General features: G+C 49.6%; 1 pseudogene; it reads left to right on the forward strand.

Moving 5' to 3' along the window:
- Positions 1–2,884: 2,884 nt before the first annotated feature.
- On the forward strand, positions 2,885–3,634 carry LOC139682641 (feather keratin Cos1-1/Cos1-3/Cos2-1-like; annotated as a pseudogene).
- The last annotated feature ends 8,863 nt before the right edge of the window (positions 3,635–12,497 follow it).

Consider the following 12,497-nt stretch of genomic DNA (forward strand, 5'->3'; position numbering starts at 1 on the left):
TGGGCTGGGATAGAGTTCATGTAATACCCAATAGTGACTGGGCCTACTCTTGGGATTGGTTCTGTAAACAGTGTTGATCAAACGGAGATAATTTGTTGTTGTTGAGGGGTGCTTACACAACATCAAGGACATTTCTTCTTCTCAGAAGCATTGTTCCACTGGTGAGTAGATTGTGGATGCACAAGAAGGGCTGAGGGGACACATCTGGGACAGCTGATCCCAACTGCCCTAAATGGTATCTCATATGCTGTGACAACGGGCTGAGCATATTAAGCTGTGGGAAGAAGAAGCATGATGGGGATGTTTGGAGTGATGGCATTAGTCTTTTCAGTTAAGCATTTTGCAGGATGGATCCTTGCTGTCCTGGGAATGGCCGAATATCTGCCTTCACTTGGGAAGTGGGGAATGAATCCATGGATTTGCTTGCTTCTGTGCAGAGCTTTTACTTTACCTATTTACCCATCTTTATTTGAACTCGTGGGCTTTCTCACTTCTCCTCTTCCTATTCTCTCCCTGTCCCACCCTGGTGCAGTGAGGGACTTGTGTGGGCTGAGATACCAGCTGGAGTTACACCATGACCCTTCTGCAGGCCTTTGTGTTAGAACTGGCCATTGCCAGCAACACAAAGCGGAGGCCCTGCCATGATAAAACTGGGGACAATGCCAATGGTTTTGACCAGAGAGTCCTGTCTCTGAACAGTAGCTGACAAGCACCTTCCCAGTTCCCCTTACCTTGTGAGCAGCCCTTTGGAGTGGGTGGACTTCCCTTGCCATGTGGAGCAGAATGAGGTGCCCATGGAGTTCCACCATTGAGAACATCATCACAAGGAACGCTGAGCTGAGTTGCCCCATCTGCAGAGCAGCCATCTCCCCTCTCCATAGAAGTCACATACTCTGTGATCAGGGCAATCATCCACAAATTATTGTTTCATCTGAGTAATTTGTCATAGAGTTGGTACACCAGACAGTCCCTGACATAGCCTAGACATCCCTGTGGATGGACAACATTTCATGAACCATAATCCTTGACAGACCTTTACATTTTCCCTTCTTTTGCCCTGCCTCGCCTTTACTTACTTTGCCCTTCCTTTTCCTTGACTTTTCTTTGGCTTGCCTTGCCTTGTTTTGCCTTGCATGTCTTGCATTGTCTTGCCTTGTCTTGCCTTCCCTTCTCTCCCCCTCATGTTTCCCATCTGCTGTGCAGGCCACTCTTCTCTGCTGGTACAACCCCTCCTTTTTCATCCCACCTTCCTGGCTCCTCAGGGGAATTGTCCTCAATTGCTCACTCCCACTCCTTCAACCATCCTTGCATATCGTGGACAATTCCACTCCTCCATTTCCAAACTTTCCTTCTGCTTCCTTCACTCTCTGCGTGTTTGGGCTCCATGTCAGTGGTTTGAGCAGGGACAACACCAGCTCTCTTGGAGAGAGACACTGTCCCAGGAGGGGCTGGTAGTGGGGTGGGTGGAGATCAGGGGTGATGGTAACAAGTCCAGCACAAGCACAGCCAAGTTTCAATGCCATGTGTCTCTTTTCTGCCATCTGCTGCCAGCTGGAGAGATGAATCTCCCCATCACAGTCCCACAAGGCCAAGGAGCACAAGATGAAATCGTTGCCCTTGTTTTAGACAAGGAGTAAATGAGTCCAGGAGCACAGGCAGCCACTCTCAGAAGAAAAGTCAGTGATTGGCTAAACTTGGGAATATTTAGGGTGAGAGCCACTGGTGGCAAGAAGGTCAGAATGGCCACAGCCCTCAGAGCTGCCACCACAATGTGAGAGGCCTTCACTTACATGACATGGGGGACCCTCAGGCTGGCACAGGTCACAGGTAAACCATGAATGACAGCAGGAACATCTCAGATGAGGTGCACTGGTGGAAGATGAATTGGGCTGCAGAGTTGCAAAAGGAGCTTGTTGCCTCTGCAGAAAAGGAGTGCAGCAGCAACTTGAGCATCATGGTCAATGACAGGATGATCAGCCAGACTCCCAGAACTGCTGAGGCTGGAATGGGCCTCTGGACATGGTCAGGTTTGACTCTCCTGCTCAGAGCAGGCCCAGCAAGAGCAAACTGATCAGGACATTGCTACATGTGGTCTGAAGGACTCTAATGACATTCACAGAGACTTCACAAGATGCCCAGGCAGCTCTTCTGGGCCTTGCCATGCTCACAGAACAAGAGTTGTTCCTCATGCCTGGGCAGAATTTCCTTTGCCACTGCTCCAGTCCACACACAAGGACAAGCAAACAGCCGTGCCTGCACATAGGCAACTGTGGGCTCGTGTGCCCAAAGAGACACAGAGAAACCAATTGTGAGGGCAAGGCTGGAGCTTCCTTGGCCAGGAAAAAGCCCAAGACACACTGAGGTTGTTGGTGTTGGTAGAGAAGCACTCTGCAATCCAGAGAGTGCAGGAGCCCCAGCAAATTCCACAAGGACTCCTCAGACCAGCAAGGAAAGTAGAAGTCAGCAACAGCAACTCTGATCACACAAACGTACTGAGGCAATGGCCACTGTTGAGCACAGAGAGGATGGAGGGTCAGAGAAAGGGGATGTGGCACTTTGTCACGTTCAGTAACCCTTTGACATGTGAGTGAGGATTCCAGGGCTGGGAGCAGCAGGGCCCTTCCTGCCTATGGGGCAGCAAACAGCCCAAAGGAGTGCCCAAAGGCATTGTCCCCAAACTGCTGGCCATGTCTCTGGCACGTGGAACTCATCTTCTGTTGCCACCAATGAGCTCCTGTCCCACAAGTCCATGACCTTCCCTCCCCAGCTCTAAAAAGGAGCCTTCAAGGCAGATCATGGGTGTCCAAAGAAGGAAATTAAGATGCAGCCATACAGGAAACCAAAACACAGCCCATCTCATTAGCTGGGATGTTTTGCATTTCAGATGAGCTTCTCAGAAAATTATTGCTTCCACAGAGGCTTCCCTGGACCTGGGGCAGTGCAAGACCAGTATAAAAGCCCTCACAGCTCTGCACTCTCTCACCCACTTCACTGCCCTTCTTCTCCTTCAGAAGCAAGTGAGTGCAAAGCTCTGTCCTCTTCTGGGACTTGGGGCAGTGTGTGCGGGCAGTGGATATGGGGAGGTTTGGTGTGGACAGGGGCTGGGATTTGGCTGAGGGGACTCTTGGGCTCTTGACTGGGAAGGAACTTTCTTGTCTGGTTCTGTTTGCTCAGTGCTGGGGGTCAGGCAAAGAGTTGTGTGGTCCCACCTGCAGAGCCTCCAACTCTCAGCCCAACACGTGTCTTGGCTCCCTCTTGGTGGGCAGGCAGCTCCTTACACACCCCTATCTTCTCCATTTCTTCTTTCCCAGGTGTACCTGCAGCCACCACAGACATGTCCTGCTGCCAGCCCTGCAACCCTTGCTGCCAGCCCTGCGGCCCGACCCCGCTGGCCAACAGCTGCAATGAGTGCTGTGTCAGGCAGTGCCAGAGCTCCACTGTCGTCATCGAACCCTCCCCAGTGGTGGTGACCCTGCCTGGCCCCATCCTCAGCTCCTTCCCACAGAACACCGCTGTGGGATCCTCCACCTCTGCTGCTGTTGGCAGCATCCTCAGCTGTGATGGAGTGCCCATCAACTCCGGGGGCTTTGACCTCTCCTGCATCACCAACCGCTACTGTGGCAGAATCTGCTGAAGCTGCTGCTGATGCCCCACAGAAGGACCTGCAGGAACCCAGATGATGGAAATGGACTGAGCAAGGAGATCATGGCCATGGCTTTCAGAGGGACTGAGCAGCTCTGGCTCCACCTGCACCAGGGGTGCCTGCGGTCTCTCAAAACATGGCCCTTGTGCGAATTGCCTGTTTTCTCCCCCTCCTTTTCCTTGTCTGTCTTCTCCCTTGCCTACTGGTCTTCCTGGGCTGTGATGACCGGCTAAGCCCCATGCAAGGTGTGAAGTGTACCCTGGCCATGGGGCAGAGACTCTTCCTACCTCCCCCTGCTGCTCCCTGCACCATGGTGCCCACCCTGAGCATGTCCTTTCCCCCCTTGCAACTCATTAAAGTTCTGCTGCATCCCATCCTGTGAGTCTGGGTGGTCCTTCTCTCTGCCCATGCTGTGCCCACCTGCCAGGGAGAAAGGTGTCACTCTGGGAAGATCTGGCAGGCACAGAGGAGAGCCAGGGCCCTTCCCAAGGAGGGAAAGAGGAAACACAGGCAGTGGTCTCCTTTCAAGCGACTGTGCCGTGTAGCTGATGAAGTTGTCCCTGGCTCCTGCAGAGAGGCTGTGAGGGCCTGCCTCGCTGCACCCCAAACACAATTCCCTCTTTAGCCATTGACAACACCCTGCAGATGATGGGGAGCCCAACCAGTGTCCAGATGAGGAGTCCATCTCCCTAGCTGCAGTGGAGGATGGTGGTGGCACTGGGAGCTGTTTCTGCATCCACAGCACCTGTGAGCCCTCCCTGGCAGGGTGGCTCTTGGAGCTCAGCAGGTCCCTCTGCGTGGGGCAGGCATGGTGGTGGTGGTGGCGGCTGTATGACAGGATGCTCCCCACACAGCCCAGTGATCCTCCTGCCAACCCTCCCTGATGAAGCTTTGGCCACAAGACATCTCCAGCTACAGCATCTCTGTCCCTCAGCCCCAGCCCAGACGGGCTGTTCCACACCCACTTTCCTTTGTGTCCTCCTGCTACAAGCTGTTCCTTCTGCATCATTTCAGCTCTCCTTGCCTTCCCTTTAGCCTTCATTTTAGGTCTGTCAGGGATCTTGACTCTTCCCAGACAGGGTGCCAGTATTTCCTCCAGTACAGCTGGGAGAGGGGCATTTTCTGAGGGCAGATGTCCTCTGGTTCCTGAGAGCTCCCCCTCTGCTCCCTCAGCACAGGTGGGAAGTGGAGGAGGATTTGTGTTCTCTGCCAAATGCATGTGAAGGCAATAACTCCTCTATTCACACCCAGCACATCTCACATCCTTTGTCATGTGCCAGCTGGGATCTTCTCCTCCAGGAAGGATTGTCCCTGTTTGTGCCAGATTGTCAGGGCTCACCTTTTTCCCCTCCAGTGTTGACAGCCCAACCAATTCTGCTCCTACCCAGCCTGACACTCTTGTGTCTCCTGCCCCTTCCAGTGTCAGCAATTCTGCTGGGAAACGCTGCACTGTGTCACTCTCCACAATTAGTAAAGTGCCCAGGGAGCTCCTAGGACACAGGAGGTGAAAGTTTGCAGCTCATGGTTTCTCCTCTCTTTGCCACACCAAAGCTCTATTCCTTAGCACGAGGAGTTGAACCAAAACCTCTGAGGCTGCCTGGGATCGCTAAACTCTTCTCCAGGGATCCCTTCTACTCACACTGCCCTGTGGGTAAAACACTTCCTCAGCCAAACTTGAAATAATCAGCCACCTCTGTTGGTTCTCAGACTCCCCAGCCCCAGCAGAAGATTTTCCAGCACTCAGAGCCTCCCACTGATGCAGCCAGGCCACAGCTGGACCTTTACAGGCTCTTGTTCAAAGTGCTGCTGAACTCCCTGGCAGGCACTCAGAGCCACTTGTAACTGATGCCTCTGTTCAAAGCCCAGGCCAGGCTGCCCCAGGGGCACTCCTGAGACTGCCAGATAGGGAGTTCCCAGAGCTGCACCTGCAGTGCTGGGGCAGAAGGAGACCAAGGAGATGGCCAGAGCCACAAGCCTCTTGACCTCTCCAGGAATGGCAAAGGGTCCCTGGAGAACTTCTCTGGCCCCCGAGTGCCCAGCCAGAGCCAGGGCAGCACCTCTGTCAGAGCACAGAGCCATGCCCAGCAGAGCTGCCTTTCTCCTATGTGTGGCACAGTGGGCTCTTATATTAGGCCTGTTTATTGAAGTTACATGGAATGGAGGAAGGCACATATAATTCTTACCTTTAGGTCACAGGGACTGTACAATTAACTGCCACACTCTGAAATTCTCTTCTCTACCTCAGAGCACAATATCTGTTCAAGACAGACCACATTTTTAAGGACAAGAACAGAGCTTCTATCTCATCTGTTTCCAAATGAGGAAAAGAGGAGTGAAGAGATGGGGGAGTTAACAATTGCTGTGGTCCTGCACTGCTCTAGGCATCGAGGTTTCCTTTTCTGGAAGTAATAGTTTCCTGAAATGAGTTGCAAAACATGCCAGATAATGGCATGGCCTTTGTTTCAGATTCCTGCATTGTCAACTTTTGGCTCCTGTGTTTATCTTCATTCCCTCATGGATATTTACTTTGAGGGCTGCTGAGAATTCCAAGAATTTCCATTGCAGGAGCATGTCATCACTGCTATAAACTGTGCCCAAGTTATCGATGTATTCCCTTGCAGGGTGGAATCATTGGCCTGGCACAGTGCTGTGGGGTGTTCCCAGGCTAGTTGCCAGGATAGGAAAAGCCAAGTTCCTTCCAGCCCTGCAATATTTGACCAATCAAGGATGCTCATGTATGAGGAGAACTTGAGCTCTTCCTGCAGTACTGGTCCTTCAGAACAGGTGCCTTCACCTTGCACTGGTGAGGGCAAAAAGGCATATCAGGGAATTAATCCAAGACTGTCCCTGAGGCTGAATGACCAAAGGGCTTCTCTACTGGGGTGTGGGTTAGCCAGTTCCTGAGACATCTCCCCCTGTTCCCAGCGCTCTGTTGCACAGGATGGGCACCTGATTCCTGTCAATTCCCTGTGGCTTGGAGCACTCCTGGGATGATGTTTTCAGCCCCATTGGCACAAAAGACCAAGCTCCTCTCAGCCCTGCAATCCTTGTCCAGGTGCCCAATGGCTTCCATTTGTGACAACATACTGTATCCTTTTCCCATTTGTGAGGGCATACCATGTTCTTTTCCCTCTCTCCCTCCCAGCCCCTTCTGGTTGTTGCTGGTCTTTCCCTTCCAGGCAGGTGGACTGTACTGCTGAGTTTCAACATTTCTTCCTTTAAAACCAACCCTGGAAGAGAGTTTCCAGAAGCTGCTTGTCTTCCTCCCCTCTTTAGGCTGTGACTGAGGCTGATCCTCAGCCAATTCATGTTTTGGGCCTTGATATGCCTTGTGGTGCTCCAACCCTGTCAGTGCTTGTTGAATCCACAGGTGTAGGCATTTTTGCTTGATGAGTGTACTCGTGTGTGATAGACCTCTTGGAGTGCTTGTCATGGACACATTTGCATACAATGCCTTGCACATGAGCATGAGAAAATCTGTACATCCTGGCTCTTATCACAACAGGATGTAGTGGTCATCCCAATGATTGGTGTTCTTCAACTCTGCCTGGCCCTGCAGAAAAGGCTCCCTCTTCCCTCCTCTGTGTTAAGAAGATCAAAAGAGCTTTGTGTCAAGGGAGAAATGCCAAAAAATTCTGCCCTTCTTGTGCAGGGAAACCTTGATTGGATCTGCTTCCAGTGCATGTGTGGTGGTGCCTGTCTCCTTGGAGTGAGAAGCTTCAGCCCCACAGAGCAAGGAAGGCAGGGCAGGAGGAGACCATGTCTGCCCAGCACAGGAAGGTCACCAGGGTGAGGAAGGCTGGAATTTGGTGAATTCTGGCAATAGAGAAAAGGCTTCTGCTGCCACTTGTAGCCTTTAACTTTAGAACAGGTCCTGTCACCTGCAAACTGGTGAGGACAAGATGACTTTCGGGATTCATCAGAGGGATCTGTGCTCTAATAACTTTTCCTCCATGAAGGAGGAAATACCTGTGACATCTTCAGGAGGCTCCCTCTCTTAGGAATCCTAAACATCAGTCTGTTAACCTGACCTGATGTCTCCAGAGGTTTCTTGTTTGCCAGAAGGCAAAGGCAACATGTTGCAGAAGGGCTGCTGAACTTGTCCTGCCTTTGGAATATTGCCATTTGCTGCTCTTTGGTGTGGGCTCCAGTGATAATGCCCAAAGTGTTTCTGGAGAGACTGTAGAGCTCTGGAGAGAACTAAGGGTATGAGGACCCAGATTGGAAAAGCTTGAGTAGAAAAGAACTCCCCCAGTGGATGAAGACCTGGCTGATGCTTTGTGTTACAGGCAGAGCCTTGGTTCTGATTGCCAGAGAACTGCCTGTGAGGAATGAGGGCTACTGAACAAGGATGGGAAATACTTGATAAAGTCATGCAACAGAGTCTTTGCAGTCAGACATGCAAAGAGAGGAGATCTCTAAAGCAGGTGTTGCGGGGGAGGTTTGCTTTAAAGGAAAGAGAAGTGAGAGCACAAGGGTTAGAACAGATGCCAAAAAAGCTGTGCTTAGCTTTAATTCTGGTTCTGCACTAGTCTTAATTTTAAAACATACTGTTTTAAATGCAGATTGGACACTCAATCTCTCCCCTCCCCAAACTGTAGCAGTTGAGCACATCACAATGATGCACTTCCAAGAAGTTGAGAGATGTCCCCCAACAACTCACAGATTTGTTCTATCAGCTCACTCTCACCTCTGAGGGGTAGTGAAGGGCTTTGTGTGACTTTGCACTACTCAGCATGGGGGACACCACGTGGGTCACTGTGTGATGGCAAATGTACACTCTGCAGGGAAATGCCATTTATAAACTCCATATTGAGGAGTCTTATTTGGGACTGTGTTAGTCCTACTTGTGTGCCTTCTCACCAAATCAGAATAGGGCTGATGTTTTCCTGTCAAAACACATACTGGTGCATAGAAATGCTCCTTTTGCAGACACAACACCTAGGATATGTTGCCATATAAAACGTGTATAGGATTCATGACTTATTTGAGTTCACATCTTGGGTCTATGTTCTTAGACAAGCTTCCTAAAAATATTTTCAGGTACAACCCACTAGAATAGGTGCATTCACATTAAGGTGTGTGAGATATAGCCATCACTTGGTGTCTCTGTGCTCCTTTCATGCTCACTCGACCTGGTTAACCTGGGGAGGAATTCTAGGTGGGCCAGTGCATCTCAGACCATAAAGCCAGGAGATACCTTCTGTCACAGAGGCCTCTTGCCTGCCCATGAAGAGCCTGAAAAACCTCTTAGGAGCTATTTTGGAATGCAATGAACAAGGCCAGAGAGGAATGTGACTGATTTCACAGGGACACAGGGTTAGCGAGACTCTTGCCTTGGTGCTTATGGAACTGCAGCAGGGAGCCTGAAAATCTCTGCTCTGTGGAATTTTGGATTCTTCCCATTCCTTTCCACAGAGGATCAGAGACAATGAACGCTAAGCAGCAAGTTCCACCCTTCTTCCTCAGGTGCAGTGTGGATTCCTCTTCCTGTACTCTGGTTCCTTTTCAAGAGTTTGGGTGGAACCTCACCAGGAGACTCCTTTTGTGCTGCTGGGTCTGGCTCTGGACAGATCAAAGAGGGAAAACTCATCCATGTTTGTCTGAGGATTGTCCCTCATTGTCCTCTTCCCAGTCATCTTCCCCTGGGTTCTGGTTAGGAATACCATAACCATCACAGGGCAGGATGATGCAGCCAGTTGCAGCAGAGCAGCAAATACACCCATGGGGCAGAGCTCTGGGTGTGGAGAGAGATATTGCCCTGTGCTCATGTGGGTGGGAACACCTGAGAACTCTCACCAGGCCTCTGCTCTTCCCCACAGCTCCCCTGCCCTGCCTGTGCCTGCCAAAGTGTGAAGATGATTTTAAGCCTTGCCTGTCCTTGCCTTGGAGATGCCAGGGGAGATGTGCTCTGTGAGCTGCCCAGACAAGCAAGGACTCTACAGGACCAAGCTGCAGGACAGCAGGGCTGGGGATATCATGCACCATGTCTGATCCATTCCAGGAAGATGGGGAGGAGCAGCATCAGCTGCAGCCCCACCATGGCTTTAAGTCCCATGGGCAGTGCACAAGCTCAAAGGACAGCAGGGAGGCATCTCCAGCTTCTTTGTCAATACCCAGTGAGTAGTTGGATTTGCACCTTCCCATTGCCTTTGTGAGGCTGCTCAATCCTAGTCCTCTCAGGCACTCCTCATGGATGAGGAACGGAGGAGTCTCTGCCTCATTAATGTTACCTGATCAAGGACCTTCCAAGTGCAAGTGGGATAATACATAAAAAGTGGGGTGCTATAACCAAAATCACAAGGAGGCACAAACTTAATAGTGATGCTGAGAAAAGGCCGAAATGAATGCTGCTAAGAGAAAAGTTTTATCTTTTAGCAGAAGGTATTTATGTGCTGTGCAGGGGAAGTGAAGCAGTGGGTACTGCTGAAAGTTCACTTTCAACTTTTGGTAGGAATTCAGGGGATTTTATACAGTGTTAGGATGTGGTGACAAAATTTAACATGTATATTCACAAGAGCTGGGGTTGAGGCAGATTTAGAGAAGGAGTTTTGCTAGAATCTTCTTTTAGGGGACATATTTTGGGATCGTTCCGGTATCTTTGGCCTCTCTGAGGGTCTTTCTTACTCATCTTTCTCGCTTGAACTTTTCAACATTCTTTGTTCTCTTGACTCATGGTGCTTGACATCAGTGAGTTTTCTGATTCACGTTCTCTTTAAGTGAACATCTTTTCAATCTATGACTAAAAGGATGTTTTAAGTACATTCTTGACATCCATTTCTAGGATAGAACAATTTATCTGGTATTTACATAATGCTGGTAGTACAAGGCACATGGAATGTGAGTTTCACAGTTTCTCAGTTAACTCTTTAAAGCAAAATGCCTGTTTCAATAGTCAAAGGATAACAATAACCAAGCCTGAAAGTCTCCAAGAGTCAATTAATGAGCCCTTAAGGAAATCCAGGCATAGCTTTGGAGAAAGACCACCTGAAATGAAATGAACACAAGGGGTTGGGAAGTTCAAGAAATTCAAGAAGGGCTTGTGAGACTAAGAAAAAATTACTAAGGAATATGTAGGCAAAGGGAATGAGAAATAGACATGGAGCTGTAAAATGATGTAAGTAGCTGCCAGATAGTTCACTTATCTGAGTCCTGCCCCTGATCACTGCATTCTGTCCTATGTTCTGATTAAATCTTCCTTAACTGTCCGTCAGTATGATTTCACTCTCCGTGTGTGAACGGTGTAAGGACAATTTTCTGAACTTAAATGAGGGTAGAACATAAAGAACACTGTAGAAGCAGCTGCAGTGGGACCACGAAGGTGTACTAAGCCCTTGGAAACCTGGAAAAATGTAAGTAATCATAAAAGGCCTCACCAGAGGAGCTGACTCATCTCATCTGACTCGAGGTTATAGGTGTAGTTACACTCTGAGCTGGGTTACTTCCTTTAGATCCATCTCTTCAGCTGGGATAAAACCAGATCTTGGCTAAAAAGAGATGAGCAGAAGCTCATCTTTAAAGCTCGTAAAAAATCAATGGCATCTGTTACCTACCTCTTTATTCATCCTTCCCTTAGGTGTAACCAGTATTGGATCTTGTGCAGTTCACTGCACTCTGGAGATGTTAGGCAGAAATGGATCCTCTTGGCACACACTGGTCCACCTACAGGTCTCAGAGGAATAGCTTAGAAAAAAGATGCAAAGCTCCCACTGACCAGGTTGCCTGCAATGATTTAAAAACATGTGTGTGATTCCTCCCAGGAGGCCTAAAGGTATCACATGGCCCTGCCCCTACTGAAGTGTGGAATGTTTTTCACCACTCATTAACAGTTGGAAGGCAAGTCATTCCCTTGTGGCTAATTAGGGAGCTTTTCCAGTTTTGTTGGTTGGCAGTTTGCTTTTATTGGCACAGGAAATGGTAAACAGGAGGATTTTAATCAGCTCTCAAGATAATGGCATTTCTTTCTGTCTTCTTTTGTCTGAGCCTTTGCCTTTTAGTTTTTAGTAAAGTCAGGACTTTTAGATGTTGCAAATTCAGTGATCAAGATGCCTTCACGAGAGATAGAGTATTTACCTCTGATGAGAACGCTCTGAACTTGTGTGCTGGTTTAAAGGTGAACCAGCAGGGAAAATGAACTCACCATGAGAGAGATTATAAGTCAGAGCTAAAATTTAATAATAATATTACAATAACAACACTGACACGAAAGGGAAATTGCTTTCAACTCACAAAACCCCAGCAGTATAACCCAGTGTCCTGGGGCACAAACCCAAGGGGGTTTGTTTGCCCTTGTGCTGAGACCCCTGTGGTTCCCCCAAGTCCAGAGCAAAAGGAAAAGAAAAACCTGTTGGTGCAGGCGAGGGCTGTGGTCTGGGCGAGAGCGGTGATCTCCTCCTGTTGAGGTCCTGCTGCTGCTCTGGATCCGACGAGAAGTTCCCGAGGTCTTCTTACCCACCACTTATGTACCCTCAGGGAGCACCCAGTCCCTCCCCCTGGGCGTGGACTCACACAATGGGTGATTAACTCTGGGAGCCAGGGGGTGTTGAACTGTTGATGGCCCATTGGCAGCTCCGCCCCCCTCAGGCTGGGTGTGAAGGTGATAATGGCTCCCTGGGCAGCTGCTGCTAATGGCCCATTGACCTTGGGGAATGAATAGAGGGGGTAGAATACACAGCTTTGATCACCCCCACACAGGATTAGCTGGTCCCTCCTGCTGAACTAGGACAACTTGGAAATCCAGGGGAATTTTCACCCATCTTAGACTCCATTTCTCCAATTGCACGTTCACAGTTTGGCTGTAAGCATTACTTGGAAGACAGGGCAGATGGTATTGGCAAAGCCAATATGAACAAAA

Source organism: Pithys albifrons, chromosome 25 (assembly GCF_047495875.1).
Source record: "Pithys albifrons albifrons isolate INPA30051 chromosome 25, PitAlb_v1, whole genome shotgun sequence".
Lineage (NCBI taxonomy): Eukaryota > Metazoa > Chordata > Aves > Passeriformes > Thamnophilidae > Pithys > Pithys albifrons.